We start from the raw sequence: 17,052 nt of genomic DNA on the forward strand, positions 1-17,052 counted from the left end.
GCACTTCGACTTCCAGTCACTATGCAGTGACAAAAAGAAAAAAGAAGGGGGAGGAGGGGTAAAGCAGGGAGTGTTCTAGGATTATCAGAAGAATGCTACTCTGGGGGTGGGGAGGGAAGTATTGCAAGTTAATACAGGAGCTTTGTGAAAAGAAAACTTCCCGGTTTAGTTGTAAGGAGCAGATCTACTCCTCAAGAATTTAGGAGCCAGAAGATAGAGCCACTGAGAAAGGCATGCTGGGGTCTGGTGCGTGGGCACAGCCAAACCATGGAAGCTATTCCTGGTCTTCTAAGCACCGATCTAAACCAACCACAGAACACACATCAACCAGCCTCCAGAACTCGGGGGGCAGTCCCTCACTTCTCTCATAGTCTAGCATCTAGCTTAAGCGTCTTCTACCTCTGTGACACACAAATTATTTCCAGGCCTTGCCCGATGTTCCTACACTTGAGCCAATATCTTTGGCGACTGGGTCGCCCCCACACCATTCTGCAGGACGCAGGGACCAGCCTCTGGGCTCCACGGACCTTCTCCCTGCTCTGCCCCCGTCCTAGTCCCCAGCCCCAGCCCCCCAGCCAGGGTGATTTGCTCTGCTGTCAGAGATCTGTACTTGGAGGGAATTATGTAGGATTAGACAGGCAAGAGGAGACTGTGGAGTGGAATGGGAGAGAAAGCTTCCCCCCTCTTGAGGAGTTTTCCAGCTGCAAGGAATGCTACCATTATTGCCTCACACCAGGACTGGACCTAAGGGCCAGGCAAAACCAGCCCTCCCGGGGCTGCCAGACTCGGGCAAAAGCAGAGCTTTCTCAACTTCCAGGACCACTCTGCCTCCTGGTTTTCACGATCACTGGAAAACAGACCTGAGGACTTCATCGGCCAAGAGGCCCAGCATAGCAAGTCTGGTCGGAGCTGACCGGAATTGCTAAGGACTGCAGGTTTTTTTGTTTTTAAATACTTGCCCTGGTTAGGGAAGGAAAACTCACTGTGCGGGGTGTAGCATTCCAAGCACAGGACGTGATAGGAGGAAGAGTTATGACTGCAGCAAGCGCAGTGCAACTCCACTTTGGGACTCTGCCAGCGTTCCCATAAAACCCTCCTTCTTCTTGAGTCTACACCACGCGCTCTTATGTGATCAATTTAAGAGGCTTTTATGAGATGCCAGAGCACGTTACTTAAAGCAGTCCCATTTATTTTGCTTCACTTTATGTTTTTATTACATAGAATTTGAATTAAATCCATTTGGCAACGTTTTCCCATGGAGGGAGGTGGGGTCCTTCTGGAGAGGAAAAGAAGTGTGTTGTTGAGGGGAGAGCTCCCTTGGACCTCAGTGGAGTGAACAGAGGGAAGGGGCCTCCGGGTGAGATTTGGGGAGTTCCTGATGGGTCACCAGGCCTTCCCTCCCTCCTACGATCTGTGGTCATTTTTCTAAAGTTCCGCCCATGATTGTTCTGTTCAAAAACATCCAAAGATGTCCAATATTGTCATCAGAATAAAGCCCAGATTCCACAGGGAGGACAGGCCTTCCATGACGAACATTATAATCTGCCTCCACAATCTGATTCAGGATTTTTCCCTCTCCTCCCTCTTGCTCTCCAGCTAAACATGAGCTACTTCCTGTTGATGCCTCCTACTCAGTCTTCAAATCCTACCCTATGATCAGGGCCCAGACAAAATGTCATCTCAGCCTCCACATTTCATCTAATCCTTCTGGAAGGAAGTAGTTGCTTCCTGCTTGGAATGTCTGTGGCATTTTATTGTACTTCTGCAGGACAATGATCACTTTTTACCCGAGTTCCTACAGTGCTGCATTTTATTTTCCAAAATTGTAAATCTAGAGCAAGAGTTGCCTGAACGTTTTCTCTTTGAAGCATGCTCAGCCCCTAATATGACTTGAGCATCAGAAGGGACCCAGTAAATATCTGTTCAATAGTTATGCAGATGCTGACTCCAAAAAGCAATTTCAGAATTCGGAGGCATTTGCCACTTACCTATAAATGGGCCGCAAGTGCTCGTTTTAGAGGCTTCTACCAAGCCACAGCTACCCACCTACCACCTCAAGAGCAAGCCTGGCAATGACAGAGATTGAGCCCGGCGTTCCACTGACCAGCCCAGAGCCACAGTCAGGCTGACTCGGTTAAACACCAGAGGGCCGCCCTCGGAGGGCATCTTATACAAGAGGACGGATGAGCGGGATTGGGATCATTTGGTTGCAATAAAGAGAATCTTGCTTGGCCAGCATTATTGAAACAGGGCTCACCTTGAGGATTCACGTAGACTGTAATTAGGCCAAGCTTTGGAAGACACTCCTGGAGTCCGGATCTGGGGAAACTTCCCTTTGGCCTTCCACTCTGGTCAGGCCTGGCCACACCCCTCACATCTGCTTCTTCTGGCAGGACCACCAGCAGCCCCTCCATGCAGGCGAGGTCTCCCTGTGTCTGCCTCCACTCCATGACCATCCAGAGGTAGTTCTTAAAACCAGTGGGCTTTTAATTTCTTAAAACCAGTGGGTGGCTCAGACGGTTAAGCCTCTGCCTTGGTCCTGGGTTATGTTACCAGGGTCCTGGGATGGAGCCCGTGTCATTGGTCTCCTTGCTAAACAGGGAGCCTGCTTCTCCCTCTCCCTCTGCCTCCTGCTCCCCCTGATTGTGTGCTCTGTGTCTATCAAATAAATAAATAAAATCTTAAAAAAAAAAAAAAGTGGGTAAATGAATGTGCTGTCTCTATTTTTCTTTAGTTTGAATTTCTGAACGAAGGAATTTGATTGGTTCAGCCAGCCTGAAAGCCAGGGGACTATAGTCCTTAGGTCAGGCACCTCCCTTGGGGGGGGGTTCAGTTGCACACACAGGTGTGTGCACTAGACACTGATGGGCAGCAACCACTACACCCCTTTGGAGTATTGCTGTCTGCTTTGCATGAGGACCCTTCAGCCAGGGAGACGGGGAGGTGGGCTCTGCTCCCCACGGCAGCAGCAAGAGAAACAAGGTCATCAGAAGATGGGGTGGCTAGTTCACCCAGGTGTCCAGGCTCTGATGCCCTGCATGAGGGCTGAGGGCAGAAATGAACTGACTGTAGGTGACCCCAGATTTGCTTGACGCTCAATACTGAAAACACACACAAAGGAGAAAGAAGGGAGAAAACAAAGTACGTTAAGCCCCCTAATTAGCAGCTGAAGTCCAAGAAGAGTCTTCTGAACTGAGTGATACACTCAACAGCTTATTAAAACCTTTGAGTTCATTTGGTCCTGGGTATTTTTGACTCATAGTCTGCCCTGGGTCCTCATTTTTTAAGACATTAGAGATCTGTTGAGATTTGACTTTGGCTATTTTAAAAGAAAGAAAAAAAATAACATCATAAGCTGTTGCCTGATTAATGCCTAAGACACAGCAGTTCCTGATGTTCATTGCAAGTTCTGCTTCTAGAAGGGGCTAATGCTGGCCGTTCTTAACAAGCTCCCTGTGCTCACGTCTCTCGCGACTTCGCGACTTTATAATCACAGATGGAGAGCCGTGATTAGCTGCTCAATCTGGTGACCACAAGCACGAGTTATTTCCCTTGGCAGGTTCAGGCAATCGCCCTCCTGTATCTCTGAGGGGAAAAAAAAAAGAGTCTGCTAAGATCTGATTGCCAGGCACTAACGATCTTGGGGGGTGGGGCGGGCACGGCCCCTCCCCTGTGCTCCAGGAGCTTCTTTCTCTTTCTCCCTTCAGGAATACTCCGGCTGAGAGGACAAATCCAATCATGATCATAAGAGCCCACGTCCACTGAATGCTTAATATGTCCCAGGCACCCTTATAAGCACTCCCATAATTACCCCCTTGAATCCTCAGGACAGCGCTTCAAGGAGGGCACAGAGCGCATCTCTAATTTAGAGGTCTGTTCTATTTTCAGAGGGGGCTTCTGAAGCAGAAAGCAGGTAAGCAGCCTGTTCAAAGTCCCAGCCCTGGCAGGAGGATGCCACCCACGCAGGCCGACCCCAAGCGCAACTCCAGGTCCCCAGAAGCTCCTCCACTTACGGTCTGTGCCCCTCTCTGTCTGGGCGCTGGGAATGGAGTCGGGAGAGGGGGGGTGAGGGGTTACAGAAAAGTAAAGGCAGGGCAGGCACCACACGCAGCAGACTTGGCAAAACTGACAAGACTGGTGACATGAAGCGAGTTACTTACCCTCTCGGTGCCTCATTTTCCTTGTGTGCATAAGGAGAAGAGAAACAAGACCTACTTACTTCCTAAGGCTGTTGGCAGGATTAACTCACACCTGGAACGGAGGTTGCCATTCACGGAAGTTTCAAACATTGCCCTGACGTTATCGTGTTCTCATTCCTCACGCAGGTGTCATATGTGGCCCACCCCAGGACGGCCGTGTGTCCTGGGGCAGTGACAGCAGCAGGAAGCAATCGACACCGTTGAGTTCCAAAGGGATGCCCGGAAGGGAAGCTTTCTCTGGGCAGAACTTCTGGATCTACAACCAGGTGATGGGACAGGTTGTGGCAGGGAATATTAGTTCATTTAATTTGCGCCACAGCTGCAGAGATAATCCATGCTCTTACCTGCCTATAACAGGTGGGGAAAGTGAGACACGGTGAAACTAATCAACTCATCCAAACTGGGTAAGTGGAAGAGCCGGCATTCCAACCCAGGTGCTGAACCGGTCGCCCCCACCCCCCCGACCCCATCTCAGCTCCCTGGATGGTAGGGACAGAATGGAGAGCATGGGAATATATCCTAAGGGATCTGCATTTAATCAAAGTGATGAAGTTCTTGAACCTAGGTGAGGTTCGGTGGGGTGAGGTTCAGAGCCGATGGCTAAAGAAAGAATTCTTAAGACGTCTCTGGTGCAAAAAGGTGGTTTATTAGAGCACGGGGACAGGACCCGTGCGCAGGCAGAGATGCGGCTGCCCAGGGCCTGTGAGGAGTGTCTGGTTATATACACAGGAGTTGGGTAGGTGAGGACAAAGGGGTGTTCAGAAGGGCTACTGGGGTAAAGAAGACTGTCAGGGTATTGAAGTCCTCGTTACTATCAAGCCAAGGCCACTTTCCCTCTAATGAGGCACTAACATAAAGACAATTGGAGTCTCCTGGTGGAATGTTACATTCCTGCTATCAAACGTCCTTGTTAGTGAGATTTAGGTCTTAAAAGAAATTTAACTTTATTTACTTTTCCTTCTACCTCCGTCTCCTTCGGTTTTTTATGGAGGGGAGGGTGACGTTAGGGCTTGAGGAACTGAATTGTGTGTCTTTGGAAATTGGGCTATTGATAAGGTAACTTCTTTGTTGTAAATCTCAAGGACATTTGTAAACCAAGAGAGACTCCTGCCTTGCAGGACTGTGATCTTTGCAAGATAACCATTTGTTCTTCTTTTAGGGCAGTCAGGGGTGCCTGTGAAATGTCACACATGTTACCAAGGGGAGTGGGTGGAGAGGGGGTGCAAGGTGCCAGCCCCTGCTCCGTTCTCAGACAGCCTCCTGCTCCCTCATCAAAATGGCCCTCTGTCTTTTTGGTTTTGGTTTGGTTTGGTTTGGTTTGGTTTTCCAACAAACAAATCTGCTGCCTCCTGCTCCTGAAACTGGCCCATCCTCAGGGTCCTTGGTCCTCCACGGTGAAGCCCAGCCCAGCTGCTCTGTGGACACACCTCCTGCTGGGGGGGGGGTGGTTCCTTTTCACCTTTCTCCTCCCCCATCATCACCCCCACACCACATACAGGCCACAAAATAACAGGGAAAGAAAAATACCCTTTGTGCGGCCCGGAAGATTAGATTCAGGCATTAATCCCGCTTTGGCACCAAGACAACAGAAATACGGGATGATTACAGGATATTTTTGTCAATGGATTTTAATTTCACCTTACTTGTCATTTACGATCTCGGGAAGACTTTTACAATCTCCTCTTCTGTCCCGTGGGTGGGTATCTTGAGATCTCTCTCCTGTCCCTCTTATTATTTTTACTTTCATCCTCCTTGAAAAAAACATCTTTTCCACTCGGTCATTTCTTGGGGCTCGCACGAAACCCATAGCCCCAGTTAGAACTGCAGCAGCATTAAAATTGACATCTGCGTTGCAAGTCTCACCTGCCACCTGCCAGACACTTCTCATCTCCTCACAGCCCCAGCTGGGAACACCTCCCCGTCCTTTTCTTTTCCCGTATCTGCTGACTGAACTCTGCTTCCTTTTGAGGTCCATAAGCTGAGCGCAGAGCAGCGGCTCAGCTGAGATGAGTTCCAACATTTGCTGCCTTTTTGTCAAGACAGCTGAGGTGATTTTCGAGCAAAAATTTGACCAGTTATTTCCATCTCCTGAAAAAGAATTAAACTCTGTTAAATTCACAGTTTTTGTTCTTCCAGGAGAAAGATCCCTAGGGGTATTGTTCCGGGTATTTCAAACTGAGGCGAATTCCATTTCATAAATAACTCTCTCAAAGATAGGAGACCCTCAGCCAATCAAATTTAGGGGCTTCACCCATGGCCTGAGACCGTGGGTGTCCTTTGCACTTTTCCTGTCTTGAGGGAGGAAAAGCAGGGGTCTCCTAGCGCAGAATCTTTGGAGAATTCATTGTTTAACATGGAGAGCACCTCTTCTGTCCCAGGCAGTGTGCTAGGCACAAGGAGGGAAAACAGACACTCCTATGGCTCTAGGAAAGAAAGAAATTCTACTTCCTTTTCCATTTTCAAAGTCCAGAACCCATGGAGAGACACATTCGCACGTGAGACAAATGGAGATGAAAATATTCGCTTTATTATTGGTAAAAGCAGATGGAGGATGCGGTGTGGATCTGCAGCCTTCTATTGTCTTCCACACCTGTCGAACCCCCTGCTGCAGAGCCAGACTCTTGCAGGCTTCCAAAAGGGGTGGAGCGTGCCCCAGGAGCTCGCTGCTGGGCCCCAAGCAGGCTCCTCCCCAGGGCCGAAACACAGAAGAGAAAGAAAGGGGACAGCCCAGCAGACCAGGCACTTTGCGAAACACCCTGGGTTCCCCACACTGCAAAGAAGGATCGAATGAGGATGACAGTGGGTCAGGAAGGTACAATGTCTGCCTGGAAGCATGGGACAGGGGACTAGAGAGGTCCCTTAACACACACACTGCATCCCCTCATGGAGAGGACACCCCTGCGACAGGGAGACCAGAAAGGAACTCTAGAACAATCAGATAATTGCTTTACGGAGCAGGTGGTCTCTGGGCTCAGGCCAGGATGAGTGCGGCCCTTGCCAGCTGGACAAAGTTGCACAAGGATGAGGATGGGCCAGGGCTTGGGGCCCGACATAAAGAGGGTGAGCGCAAGGCCAGGGGACATGCAGGAAGCCATCGAGGTGGACTTTGTCCCTCTGGCCCTCTGAGGACCAGCTTCCTCCACTCCATCTCGTTTGCAGTCAAGGAATAAGGAAGTGAGCATAGGAGCCTGGAGGCAGATGCTCCAGGGGGCAAAGACTGAGGCCTGTCATACATGGGCGCACAGCAAATATTTGTTCTTCAGACTTATGTCTTATCCCTCTGCACGCCTGGAATAGACCAAGCTGCCTTTATGCCTCTTGCTCAAACTGCAGAGACCCCACTCCAAGTCACCTTCTCACTTCCCTGAGCCTCTGCAATGATCCTTCCAGAAGTTATGTTTGCATAAGCCTGATGCTCTCGGAAGCATGGTTCTCTGTAAATACAGAGTTTTATTATTAGAAGATGATGAATTTTTAAAATGCTAGTTCTGGCCTTTTCACCATGACAGAGTGTAACTCAAGTCTGCATACACTTTGCTCCTTCTTTGAAGAAACCTCACAGGTCTCCGCTCCAGGCTGAGGGCATGACTTTGTGTACCGGTCCAGCTACGACGCCCAGGGAAATCAGGGACATCTTGTGAATGATGGAGCCCGTCCAGCCACCCAACTCCTGGGAATACCTGGGAGTATTTGTTTTCCTTTTTTAAGGAAAAACAGAAAACTCTATATTTTATGTAACATTTCCTGAATGTTAGTGACCTCAAACTCAAAAATTAAAAAAGAACACTGTGAGGCCCTAACACAACACATCTGAGGGCCGGGTTTCCTCCCTCCCTCAATCCCTTACCCCCACACCCCCCCACACCCCGTCCCATACCTCCCATCCTCGCTGCCAGCTGGCTTCTGATGTATGCAACCTTGTCCTAATACGCAGTTCAGTCGTTGGACCCCGTGGCTGGAAGGTCTCGAGGCAGTGAGCCTTGGTCACCAGGGAGGGCAAGGTCTGGGCCATGCATATTTTAAATGACTAGTTCTTAATATTTTCAGCTTTCTGCTAATGTTCCCTTTAATGTTTTCAGTTGGAGGGCTTGTCCTAATTCAGGTTTAGGCTCTGTAGCACTGGTTCTTAGCCAGACAGGAAGGCTGTGGGGTGAAGCCCACACAAAGAGCCTGTGCAGGGCCCCAGGTCTTGGGTCGAATCCTGACTCCATCACTTCTTGACTTCGTGATTTAGACAGATCTCTTCATCTTTCTGGGCCTCGTCAGCAAAAGAGGGATGGTTACAATGCCTGTTTCAAAGGACAACTCTGAGGAATACCTACAGTGAAAGTACCGAGCCCCTTCTTGGGCAGAGTGAAATCCCTAGAGGATCTCCTTCCCCTCAACACCTCATGCCCCTAACAGACCACCCCAGAGCCTGTGGAAAGCCAGGCAGGCAACTTCTGGAGAGAGAAAAGTAAGAGACCAGAATCAGCCCGCAGTTGGAGCACATCCCTCATTCTCAGCAGGTTGCTGATCGAACCCGGACACTACGTGCCAGGTGCCTAACTGGCCTCTTCTACCGATGGAATAAAATGCGAAGACAAAGCCTGAGGCATGGCATCCTCATAACCATGGGTCCCTGCGTGGGTATAAAGTGAGTCCTTCTCCTGGATGGAGATTCTTTCCTTTGCACCTCCTGGGCTTGCACCAGAGAGTTTGATGGGACCATCTCCCAGGGCATGCACTGCTCTACCTCATTCCACAGTTGTCTGCGGGCATTAGAATGTAAGCTGGCTAGACAGCGGACAGTCTTCATCCCATTCATCCTTGTAACTCCTTCCTCCTCAGTCAGCTTGCCTGGCTGCCAAGTGGTTGTGCTAAAAACAAAACAAAACAAAACAAAACAAAAACCCAAACAATTCTGTTAAGGATGGGGCCATGGAGCATTAACACCAAAGGAACTAAATTCTCTGTCAGTCCACTCTAGTTCCTGTCCATTGATGGTTTCCTCATCCTTCTCCACTTTAAAGCTCTTGTTGATATAAATTATTGCTTCTATCATAAGATTATTGCCTGTCTCCCTCATTATATGATACATTCTTTGGATGCCCATAAAACTTTTTCTAAAGATTTCAGTTATTTATTTGAGAGAGAGAGAGAATGGCAGGGAGAGGCATTGGAAGAGGGAGAGAGAGAGAATCTCAACTAGACTCCCCACTGAACGTGGAGCCCAATGCAGGACTCCATCGCAGGACCCTGAGATTGTCAAAACAAAGAATCAGCCACTTAACTGAAGGAGCCACCCAGGCATCCCATGGGTGCCCATAAAGGTTGAAACATGAAACTCTGGAAATAATGGACTGTGAGGAATAGGAACTGGTTCTTTTTAAAAAAAAACTTCTTTACTGAGGCAAAATTCACATAACGTAAAATTAACCATTTTAAAGTACACATTTCAGGGCCATTAGTACATTCACATTGTTATGCAACCTGACCTGCCTCTAGTTCCAAAGCATTTTCATCATCCCAGAGTAAATCCTGTACCCATTCAGTGGTCACTTCCTGCAGCCCTCCCCCAGCCCCAGGCAACCACCCATTTGGGTTTGGTCTTCTTAGACTTACCTGGATATTTCATGTAAATGGTATCCTATTATATATGGCCCTTTGCATCCGGCTTCTCTCATTTAGCATAAATATTTTTAAGGTTCAACCACGTCGTTGTATGTATCACTACTTCATTCCTTTTTATGGCCAAGTAATATTCTATCCTCTATGTCATCTCTTATTTATCCATTTCCTGTTGAAGGGCATTTTAATAGTTTCCACCTTTGGGGATGATGAATAACGTTGTTCTAACCATTTTCGAGGAACTGGGTCTTTTCCACCACTGTACTCTCAGTGCAGTGAGCTTGCCATAAATACTTGTGGCTGTTCAAAAATTGGTTGTAATGTTCAAAAACTGGTTGTGAAAAAAAAAAAAAACTGGTTGTGAAAAAAAAAAAAATATGCCAGTGTCATATATGTATGTTTCCTTATAAGCTTAAAGGGTCCTGCTACCTCATCTCCAGCTCCAAAGAAAACTGCTCCCAGTGTTCAGGGTTTGGCAGATGTTATAGATACTGACCATGGGGACAATCATCGCAATAATAACGAAGAAGAATGATGTAGCACTGGGCGTCACACAATCATAGATGATGGCAAGATTGGGTCACTTCTTTTATTTACTGTCGTTTTTAAAAAAGATTTATTTATGGAGGGGGAGGGGCAGACGGAGAGAATCCCAAGCAGACTCCACACTGAGTGGGGAGCCTGAGGAAGGCTCCATCTCACGACCCTGAGATCATGACGTGAGCTGAAACCAAGAGTCAGCTGCTAAACCGACTGTGTTACCCAAGATTGGGTCATTTAAAGATAGGCTGCCTGTGTTGTAGATGTTCCTCAGCTCCTGCAGAAGTCCATAAAAAGAAAACAAAAGGTCTGAGATAGGAAAGGACCTTCATGTTTGCCCCACAGCTGCACCAAGAGCCCAGAGAGAGGAGCTGGAACATGGTGGGATATAAGCCTGGTGGAGTCAGGCCTCTGGAAGTGACAGGTGGTGGGCACTGGGCTAGCTGGGGGCTGACAACAAGCTGACCTTCAAAGAAAAGAAGCTGTGGATGGAACCCCAACAGGCCCTGGGCCAAGAGCAGTGTAGCTGTGAACCAAAGAACAGTCACCGCGGGGAGAAAAGTGTAGCATGCCTTGGTCTTTTCGGTGGAACCTGAACAAATGCTCAGTAACTACTCTCAATGTATCTGTGGGAATATAAAGTGTGTCCTGGTTTATGTCCCGTTTCGAAGTGCAACGGATTGCGCAGTTCTGTTGTTAGCCTGCCCTTTTCCAGTGGGGAGAGCTTGAAACAACCAATGATGCCATGTTCATGTATTCTATTCACTCATCAAACATTTACGGGCCAACAATGATGTGTGAGGCACTGTGCTCCATAGTACAGGATGACTAAGAGGATCTCCAAGCCTAGGGAGGCAGGCGGTTTATTCTCAAAGACTGAATCAGAATTTACCAGATGGACGTGAGTTGAGGAGAGGCAGGCACAGGACTGAAAGCCAAACTTTGGAGAGGTGGGAAGATAGGACACAGGCACGGGGTTTTTTGTTCAGATAATACAGTGATTGATTTTAAGACCTTTGAGATAATCTGTAACTGGACAGTATTTGAAGAAAGTGATTTTGGAGTAAAATATCTTTCGTACTTGTAATTTATTATATACTAGTTATCTGCCAATGTTCAAAAAATAACCGAACTGATTTATAGTAAGAATTCTCTGTTCTCAGTGCAAGAGAAGGCTCCATGACCTGATGTTACAGCAGAGGCTGCTGACAGTCAACGTATGGGCCTCACCATCCCTGCACTCAGCTGTTTCTGACTGCCGCTCTACGGCTCTGCCAGAGGGCTCTCAGCCCGTGAAAGAAGACAGAGGAGAAATCCTCCAACTTCCCCAGGTGGGACAACTCTGAGATGCATTTGACACTGTCTCCTGGAGAACCCCAAAGAGGACTGAGCCCCAACTGCCCACAAAAGCATCTTGTTCATTATTGCACTCCATATTGGCTTTCTTCCCTTCTCTTTCTCACTTCTCTACTGACTCACCAGTACTTCCTGGGATCCCCTCAAAAATCTATCATTTGCATCCAAATCTTTGTCTCAGGGTCTCTTTCAGGAGGAACTCAGCTGTTGTGGATTGAACAGTGTCTTCCAAAAAGATACGTTGAAGTTCTGATCTCTGCCCCTAATCTGTGCACGAGATCTTATTTGGAAATAGGATCTTTGCAAACAAAACCAAATTAGGATGAAGTCACCCTGGATGAGGGGAGGCCCTAATGACTGGCATATGAAGAGGAGAAGGGACACAGACACACACAGGGAGAAGGTCATGCGAAGATGGAAAAAAGAGACGGGAGTGAGGCATCTGTGTGCTCAGGAAGGCCAAAGATCGCCAGCAGCCATCCAAAGCTACAAGAACACATGCAAAGCATTCTGAGAATTTCCCCCAAGGAACCAACTCTGCCAATACCTAGAGTTTGGACTTCTGGCCTCAACGACTATGAGAAAATCAATTCCTATTCCTTTAATACATCCAGTTTGGGGTCTTGTGTTAGCATTTCCCTAGGAAACTAATACACCAGATCTACAGTAAAAGTGAATGCTTCATTCTTCTGGATTTTCTGAATCTGGGGCTCTTCGGTTATTTGCTTCACAGTCCCCTTATAGCGGGAGTCCCCCCTTGTTCCTGCATGGGGGGTCAGACTGTGATATCAGGAGGGATCAGGCAGATAGAGATGGGAGAAAGTGGTGAATGGACACTTCTGGGGGTCTTCCTGGGTGATTACAGCCGTGAAAATAACAATGTGACCATACCTTACAAACAGAAAGGACTGGACGTGGCTGATGTTTCTATATTTGTAGATCTCTTCTATGCACTCACATGCCTCAACTTTATAAAATCCATCTATGAGAAGCCCACAGCAGATATCATTCTCAATGGGGAAAAGCTGAGAGCCTTTCCCTTGAGATCAAGAACACGACAAGGATGCCCACTCTCGCCACTCTTATTCAACATAGTAATACAAGTCCTACCAACTGCACTCAGACAACAAAAAGAAATAAAAGGTATTCAAATTGGCAAAAAAGAAGTCAAACTCTCTCTCTTCACAGATGACATGATACTCTATGTGGAAAACCCAAAAGTCTCCAAGCCTAAATTACTAGAGCTCATATAGCAATTCAATAATGCGGCAGGATACAAAATCAATGCATGAATTACATATTTCAAATATTTTGGCTGTGCGTATTTCTATTTCATCTCAAGAAGGGAGGGAGGAGGGGAGGGAAGAGAGACAAAGAAAGAAAGGAAGAAAGACAGTCATTGAGCTCTGTTGAAACTTATCTTAATCTTTTATCAAAACCCAATTCCAGTTTTCAAACCTTCAGATGTTTCTATCTTCTTTTTTCTCCCTTGATTGAGCCGGCTACCTCTTCCCTAACTTGCACGGCAGTGTTTTTCTATAAGAAATACATCTACTTTTAAGTGTTTGGCCTTGAGTCTGGAAGATGAAGGAAGGACAGAGGAAAAGAAGCATAGCCTGACAGAGACATTGCAGGGGCGGGACGGGGGAGAAGTAGGGGAAGTGTGCGTCCTATGTTTTGGTAGCATTGACTTTTCCTCCTGGACTCCCCAGACCCTAGACCAGAGTCATCAGCTAGGGACCCAAAGCAAAACGCTGCGTGGGCCTGTGGTTGAAAGTGGCCACACGAATTTGGAAGTCTCTTTTTAAAGATCTGATCCTGTCGTCCTGGAGGCGAGGGTTGCCATGGTAACTCTCCGGGGGCATTTTCAACTAGACAGAGACATTCCACCAGGCAGAGACGGGTGGTTAAAAAGACAATCTATCATGACATAGAGTTGGCGTTTTAATTTGAGGCCAAGTCAGAAACTCTGCCTGCAGCTTTGAGTGACCCTTGGAGCAGGAGAACGCATGATCAAAGTCATCCGTAACGTCGATAACGAGACTCCCAAAGCGGGGAGAACACGGTCCCCGATCCCTTTTGGGGGGCCTCTCCCTAAGAAAGCAGCTCAGCAGGCTACACAATCTGTAAGTGCTGGGAAGAGCAGATGTTGCTTCCACCTGGACCCGGAGATGGGCACCACCTGTCTTTTACTCTCTGACTCACTCACCCTCGCCATCTCCCTTCCAGAATCTTCCTGCCTTTGCAGGTTCTCTCTCTCTGCAGTGATATGCCATATCGGATTTTGGATTCATTTGACGGCGGGGTTCAGTCCTAGCCGTGTGACCCTGTTCCTTCACCTCTTTGGGGCCACAATTTCCTCACCGTGACATGAAACTAGCCCAGTGGAGGAGGCTTGTAAATAGTAAAGGAAAGGCCATCTGTAAGTGGCATGCAAAAGGCGCACAGAGCTACCCAGCAAACGTTGGTTCCTTCTCCTCTTACAACTTTTCTTTTCCCTTGTAGTCTTTGTGTAAAGAAGAGTGACTATAAATTAGAGAAGAAATCTGTCCCTCTACTTCTGTGGGCACTCTGCTGAAGTAAATGAGCTTGCTGGAAATGACTCTCCAGTTGGAGGGCAAACTCTCACAGGAGAAAGGCACGACCTCCCAAGAGAGTTGGAAAGGGACAAGCAGAGATACCACTGAACAAAATCTTGCTCTGACCACTTCTAGTGAGTTGGGACCACAAAGGGTACAGGTAGGAGGAATCGCAAGTGTCCCCAGTAGCACGACAAAGTGAAATGTCCCAGATGCCACTGTATAGCTCACTTAAAAATGCAGAAGACTGGGGTGCCTAGGTGGCTCAGTGGGTGAAAGCCTCTGCCTTTGGCTCAGGTCATGATCCCAGGGTCCTGGGATCGAGCCCTGTATCGGGCTCTCTCCTCGGCAGAGAACCTGGTTCCCCACTCCTCTCTCTGCCTGCCTCTCTGCCTTCTTGTGATCTGTCTGTCAAATAAATTTTAAAAAATTAAAAAATAAGAAAAAATGAGGAAGATGGGGAATTTCATGTCATGCATGTCTTACCACAATTTTAAAAAGATGTGTCACAAGTGATTGCCTGGGGATTTCATTCCAGATTTTTCTTAGAGTCATGCAGTTAACTCATTAAGGGGAAAAATCCATTTAGATTTCTTCATTAATGACAACAGTGGCATCCATAATACAGGTGAACTCACAAAGGAAAAAAGGCACCGTAAACTTGGAAAAGCTGGTAAGAGACTGAAAACTTGTTAAATCCCCCAAATCACGAACCTCTGCTCAGATTCCTTTGAACTAGGATCTTAGGCACACACAATCCCGGTTCATCTTTAAAACGTGGTTTTTGGTTTTCTTTCTGAATGTGTCCTTAGTTCACCCCCGAAGGTAAATTAACCTGCATGAAATTGCAAAGTTATTCAGCAACTGCTTCTCTGATGTCGGGGCTGGAAAACATCAGAGGGCTTCTGGGTTCTCTTGCTACCCAGGCATCCAGTCCCAGGGAACACAGCCTCCTTCCCAAAGAAGGCAGCTTCTCACCTGCCTGAGGGGCTCTGGTGAGGCACTGATAAAATTTCTGTAGTAAAGGTGGCTCGAAGGCTGGTTGTATTAAATTACCGCTTAAAATGGCAGGTGCAGTAAATTATTTAGTGAATCTTCTGCTATAGCATGTGGGCCGTTGTTTTCTTCAAATTAAAAATGAAGAAGAAGAAAAAAAAAAGCAATTTCAGTGACTCTGCTCAACGCTTTTCAAGCCTGTGGAGTTTCATTACCACCTCTATCCCCAGAAAAAAAGCACGTCACTCACAGATCCAGGAGCGGAAAGGGGACGAGCTTTCCAGAGGAGTTCTGGCTCAAGCACGGGGACAGGCTCCGGCAGTCACGAAAAGGTTTTTGCTGGTTCTGGGAGTGAATGAGGCCATACATTTGAGGCCACTCATTGGCACCAAAAGGGACAGTAAGAACTGCCCAGGAAGAACCTGTTCCTGCCCACCGGCTCACAGGCTTTCTGGAAGGGGGAAGGGAGGAGCATTTCTGGAGATGCTGAACTTGACGAGCGCTCTGCACCTTTCTCTGAGACTTCACACTCACTTTGCACAGGAGCTACAACTCAGCCTCTGATGCAGGTGGAGAATGGCTCAGAGTGAGGACACAACTTACCGAAGTGAATCCAGATGGTAACATTTGGGACTGGAGGACTCGAGAGCTCTCCCTCCTTCTGTCCAACTACCAGCCCCATTCTGTAACCCGCGGAGGAGGTGGTTTTCAGTTCAGGGGGACTGTATGAGGTAGAAAGCAGCAATGCAGTGCAATGCTGCTAAAACGAAATAAAACAAAACAGCAAGAACGCCCTCAAGGCCAAGTGCTTACTGCTTGTGTTGAGTAATTAATGGGGAGCCATTGAGGGTGTATGAGGAAGGGTGTGCCCATGCCAGATCTTGAGTCTGGAGGGGCAGACTCAAATGGAAGGATTTTGGAAGAATGCCAATGGTGTGGCAGTGAGTTGGCTGCCGGGTTTAGACTTTCTCTGTTTTCTGAGCAGTTAGAATTTCTCTTTTCTGCACATATCCCTTCGTAGGAGGAGGCAGAATGGACAGCTGGTCACTAGCTCTGCCAAGATCTGCCTCCCTGTAGCTGTGTGATTTGGGGTAAATTACTTACCCTCTCTGAGTTTATTTTCCTCTTCTATAAAATGGGGAAAATAATATGCATCTCCTAGGGTTATTGTGAAAGATACGGGAGGAAAAATCCATGTAACACTTGGCAGAGTGTTGCATATTTCTAAGTGACGGGAGCTATTATCACTGTTAGGAATGGACAGTAGTCTTTGCTCTTTCAGTACACCGTGGTGAGCAGGTCTGACCAGAATCGAAACTGCAAAGTAAATGAAATTAACCTCTGGTCTCCCTCTATCGCTCCCATCTATACCCCCAAGCTCCAAAAACTCATTTGGCTGCAAAATGTGACCTGAAGTCAAGGGAGCATAGCAACAGACTTCATGTTACTGTGAAATGCATTCATTCTGCTGCTGGGACTTCGTGTGTTTAATGACGGGGCCTCGGCTATGGTGCTCAGGTGTTCGGTCAGTCACTAGTCTAAAAGTGGCTGTGAACGTATTTTAAGGATGAAATTAATCCCTGTAATCAGCTGCCCTTTATTTTTATTTATTTGAATTTTTCCTTTTAAGTAAACTCCACACCACACGTGGGGCTCGAACTCACAACCAGAGATCAAGAGTCACGTGCTCTACCGACTGAGCCAGCCAAGTGCTCCTTAGCTGACTTGAAATGAAGATTACTCTCAATAATGTGGGTGGGCTGCCATAAAAA

At 47.5% G+C, this 17,052-nt stretch overlaps 1 long non-coding RNA gene across 1 annotated transcript in view; it reads right to left on the reverse strand.

Moving 5' to 3' along the window:
• Nucleotides 1-5,410: 5,410 nt before the first annotated feature.
• LOC132002707 (uncharacterized) overlaps nt 5,411-17,052 on the reverse strand; it is a 43,796-nt gene continuing 32,154 nt past the window's right edge. Inside the window, exons 4-5 of the long non-coding RNA XR_009399973.1 lie at nt 8,935-9,058; nt 5,411-6,287 (exon numbers count right to left, since the gene is read on the reverse strand). This is a non-coding gene — a long non-coding RNA (uncharacterized LOC132002707). The remainder of the gene's footprint in view (nt 6,288-8,934; nt 9,059-17,052) is intronic.

Source organism: Mustela nigripes, chromosome 15, assembly GCF_022355385.1.
Source record: "Mustela nigripes isolate SB6536 chromosome 15, MUSNIG.SB6536, whole genome shotgun sequence".
NCBI lineage: Eukaryota > Metazoa > Chordata > Mammalia > Carnivora > Mustelidae > Mustela > Mustela nigripes.